Source organism: Bidens hawaiensis, unplaced genomic scaffold, assembly GCF_021521415.1.
Source record: "Bidens hawaiensis isolate Kalapana, Puna unplaced genomic scaffold, B.hawaiensis_p1.1 tig00006604_1, whole genome shotgun sequence".
In the NCBI taxonomy this organism is placed as follows: Eukaryota; Viridiplantae; Streptophyta; class Magnoliopsida; order Asterales; family Asteraceae; genus Bidens; species Bidens hawaiensis.
Window position 1 is genome coordinate 748,952 of NW_027491445.1, and position 5,289 is coordinate 754,240.

The window sequence follows — 5,289 nt, forward strand, 5'->3', positions numbered from 1 at the left end:
CTAAACCTCAAACGCCTGTCAGTTTACATACAAACATCACTAACGACATTGGAAGGACTCGTTTATCATACGAGACGTTCTAGCATGGTTCGAGTTACCTAAAGCCTCGACCTCATCAAACTCATTCATAACAGCTCCCCAAGGCCTTAAGTTTACCAACACAACCCTTAGATAATCCCGGGAATAAAGAATTCCCAAATTATCCTCGGAAGCATTAGGTGATACTAACACGCGCGTTTAAGAGTTGTTTAAGCACTTAACATCCAACTCGGTCCCGTGTGGACCTAATATGATATTTCACAGCCAACAAGTCCACACGACGCTACACGAGTCAAATGGTTCGGCAACTCGCAAGTACAACGCACTAACTATTCAATAAACGCAAATGCGCGTTGTACCGACCCGTTTGAGTAACCGACAACCAATTCAGCCCCCATACTTATAAAAATGATTTTTCAATAGCCCGTAACCCGAACCAAGGTCACCCGAACTGAATTGGTCGTTAATTACTCCAATACTCGCGTTAAACGCAACAATTCGCTATTCTAGACAACCGAATATCCACTTTCAATCTACAACTAGTTGACCAATCTAAGTAACACTAATGGACATGATTTTTAAGTATGTTATATGGGGTTTACCTAGGAAGATTGTGGTGCAAAAACCTCAGCCGAAACAGCCCCGAAACTGCCCAATTGGACAGCCACTCGGTAAACCTAAAACAAGCGGTTTAACGACGAATAAACGAGCCATAAGGATGAATTAAGGTGAAAAAGAGTTGTAGAGATCTAATACCGACCTGGAATTGAACGTTTGGAGGCCAGGTTGTGGCTGAATGCACGCAAAACGAGAAGGTGGGGGTATAGGGGGCGCCGATCGGACTAATGCTAGGGGTTAGGGTTTATATATTTTTTTTATAAAATATTAACAATATACATTCTAGCCCCTCCACTTTACTAATGGTTGAACTTGTAAGAAAAGTTAAGTATGACCAGCTTACGAGGGTTGCAAGGAGCTCCTGGGAGAATGTCGGGTCAAGCCCGAAAGGTGTACACAACACTACAAGGTTAAACCTTTTATCGGAAATTTACGGACGTTACAAGTTGGGCAAACCTTATTTGAGACGGTGAGTCCCTTGGGGGTGTCGTGAGGTACACTTTAGGCGAATCCCACATCCTAGATTGGGTGGGGGGGGGGGGGCAAACCTCATCAAGGATGATGAGTCCAAAAGAAGGGGTGTTTGTAACACCCTAGGCAAATCCCACATCGACCGTGGACAAGAGAGATCCTTGGTTCATAAGTAAATGCCCCGCCTCTTAAATCACCAGCGCGTTTTGGGCTTAATGGTAGTGGACGAGAGGAGAGCTCCATAGTTAAGCGTGCTTAGGTGGGAGTAGTAGCAGGATTGGTGACCTCCTGGGAAGTCTCCACCTGGCCAACCAAAAACAAATCCGTGAGCTCTTCGTGGGCAAAGTGGACAATATTGGTGGTGCGAGGGGCCGGATGTTACATGTGGATATGCAGGACACATGATCAGGGATTGCCCTCAGCGGGACCCTAGAGCAAATACTGGGGAAAACGCTAGACCTGCTACAGGAGGATGAGTTTTTACACATATAGCTAATGATGCAGCTAATACCCTAGGTATGGTTTCTGGTATTTTGCATGTTGGTGAACGTGATATGTATGTTCTATTTGATACTGGTGTGACTCATTACGTGGTATCACTCTTATTTGCTAAATATTTGATGACTATGCCTACTGCCTTAAGGTACCCTTTAGTGATATCTACTACTCTAAGAGACACCACTGTTATCTCTAACGTTTATAATGACTGTCCGATCCGAATCGATCTGTTATCGATGCAGCAGAGTTGTATCCTACCGCATATGAGCGACTTTGATGTTATTCTTGGTATGGACTGCTTATCGCGACATAGTGTTATGATTTAATGTTAGACTTTTCATGTTTTATTTGGAAATCCTCAATGCCTCGAAATTATCTATCAGGGGACTCAACCTCGAAAATCTTTGAAAATTATTTCTACGCTTAAGGCTCATAAGTTTCTATCGCACAGTTGTGCGGGATTCCTAGCTTCGCTTAAAGCTACATTTTATGGTACGTCCAATATCTCTGATTATCCAATCGTTTGTGATTTTCAGGACGTTTTTCCTAAAGAGTTACATGGACTTCCGCCAGATCGTGAGGTAGAGTTTACTATTGATCTTGTCTCGGGTGCTAAGCCGTTTTTTAAGGCACCCTATCGTATGGCACGTTTGGAGCTTAAGGAGCTTAATGAGCAGCTACAAGAATTATTGGAACTTGGTTTTATTAGACTGATCTCTCCTTGAGACGTGCCGGTCTTATTCGTGAAGAAAAAGGAGGTTCCCTAAGACTCTGTATTGACTATCGGGAGTTGAATAAAATCGCTATTCGAAATCGTTATCCCTTGCCTCGTATTGATGATATTTTCGACCACCTTCAACGAGCAAAATGCTTATTCTAAGATTGATTTGAGATTCGAATACCATTAGCATAAGATTGAAGATTCAGATGTTTCTAAGTCAGATTTCACTACTCGGTATGGTCATTATAATTCTTGTTTATGCCATTTGGGTTAACCAATGCCCCGATTGTTTTCATGGACTTGAAGAACCGAGTTTTTCGAGAATTTCTTGATAAGTTTGTTATAGTCGTCATTGATGATATTCTGATTTATTCTAGAGTGAGGAGGAACAATTGGATCATCTTCGCGTCGTGCTAGAGATATTACGAAAAAAGAAGCTATATATTATATTCTTTAAATGCAAATTCTGGTTAAGCAAGGTAGCGTTTTGGGTCATGTTGTGTCCGCCGAGGGTATTACAATGGACCCGGCTAAAATCGAGGCAATCACTAAATGGCCTAGACCTACCTCCGTGTCAGCGATCTGCAGTTTTCTCAGCCTTGCTGGTTATTATCGCCAATTTGTCGAAGGTTTTTCTGTCATCTCCCTACCCCTCACGCAACTGTTAAGGAAAGGGGCTAAGTTCTTTTGGAATAATGATCGAGAGAAAAGTTTGAAGAACTGAAGAAGCGATTGGTTTTTAATCCGATTCTCACACATCCTTCGGGCACGGGTAGATACCAAATTTATAGTGATGCTTCTAAGAAAGGTCTCGGATGTGTATTGATGCAGCATGGTAAGGTCATTGCATATGCCTCACGACACTTGAAACCTTACAAGGTCAACTATCCGACGCATGACCTTGAACTAGCTGTTGTTATTTTTGCATTGAAGATCTGGCGTCACTATCTCTTTGGAGAGACTTGCGATATTTTCACTAATCACAAGAGCTTGAAATATATCTTCACTCAGAAGGAATTGAACATGAGGCAGAGATGTTGGTTAGAACTTCTAAAAGATTATGATGCCAACATACAGTATCATCCGGGGAAGGCCAACATTGTGGCCGATGCTCTTAGCCGAAAGAGTTTTGGAATGTTAAATTCTTTTCAGCTGCAGCCTTATATCCTCGATGATCTTGATACATTGGGTATTGGTCTCCATTTTGGTGATACCAATAGATATCTAGCCAGATTTTAAATTGAGCCTGATCTGACTTCTCGAATAAAAAGCACGGAAAATGAAGATAGAGAAATTTGGGCAATTCTACAGAATTTGAAGGTTGGTAAACAGTTAGAATTTAGGGAAGACGAGCATGGCGTAGTCTGGTGTGGAAAACGATTATGTGTGCCTAGTGATTCCACCATACGGGAGTCGTTGTTAGTCGAGGCTCACATTTCACCATTCTCTATCCACCCCATATCTACAAAGATGTATCGGGATCTTCGTCAACATTTTCGGTGGAGCAGTATGAAAGAGGATGTGGCCATTTATGTCAGTAGATGTATTACTTGTCAGCAAGTTAAAACTGAGCATCAAAGAGCTTGGGGGTTTACTTCAGACACTTGATATTCTGGTATGGAAGTGGGATGACATCTCAATGGATTTTATTACCAGACTACCTAAGACGTTTAAAAGAAATGATGCTATTTAGGATGTAGTCGATCGTTTATCAAAGACGGCTCACTTTCTTCCGATTCATTAAGGATTCCCAGTCAGTAAGTTTTTAGATATTTTTACTTAAGAGATAGTGAGACTCCAAGGTACCTGGCCTCTATTGTTTGTAATCGAGACCCACGTTTCAGTTCGCGTTTTTGGAAGGGTGGCAAGCCGCATGGGGTTCTAGATTGAGATTCAGCACCGTGTTTCATCCTCAGACCGATGGTCAGTCGGAACGCACCATTCAGACACTCTAGGATAGGCTTTGAGCATGTGCTTCAGAGTGGAGCGGAAACTGGGATGAGTATTAAGATAGTTGAGTTTTCCTACAATAATAGTTGGCAAGCTAGCATCGATATGACACCATTCGAGCTTTTGTATGGTCGTAAGTGTAGAGCACCGATCTGTTGGGAAAAAGTTGGTGATAAAATTATTGAAGGCCCCGAGTTAGTACAGATTACAAATGAAGGTTACCATTGCTCGTGAGAAGCTAAAAGAGGCTCAGAGTCGACAAAAGAGCTATGCAGACCGACATCTTCGAACTTTGGAATTTAATGTCGGTGATCAGTATTCTTGCGAGTTTCTCCTTATAGAGGCATTCAACATTTTGAATCAAGGGAAAACTTAGTCCTAGATTCATAGGAGCATTAGAAATTCTTGAAAGAGTTGGAGAAACCTCATATCGTTTGGTCTTACCACCTCAGTTATCTCATGTGCATAAAGTCTTTCATGTATCTCTTCTTAGGGGGTACAATTATCATTTGTTGCATGTTGTCAACTATCCTCTCCATCAGATTCGCGAGGATTTGACTTTTGAAGAAGAACCAGAAGCTATTCTTGACCGTCAAGAATGCATTATGCACAAGAAAGCTATACTTTTCATTAAAGTTCTTTGGGAAAACCGTTCTTAATGTGAAGCTACTTGGAAAATGGAGGATACGATTCGTTCCCAATATCTGTATTTGTTTTCATATTACTAATTTGTGATTTCAGTTTGGATGATTTTGATTTCATATGAATTTTTTATTATGTTCTAGTATCTGTTTATTTTCTATTTCTTACACTCCGGATTTGCTATGTTCGAAATTATGAATGTGGAAAGTTGTTTTGTCTTCACTATTTCAGAAATTACTTGTCTCCGTTTTACAAATTCACGGATGAATTTTTTTTAAAAGGGCATAATTATAATAACCCGAATTTTAATTTAGAAAAAAGAAACAAAATAAAAGAAAAAGGAAAAGAAA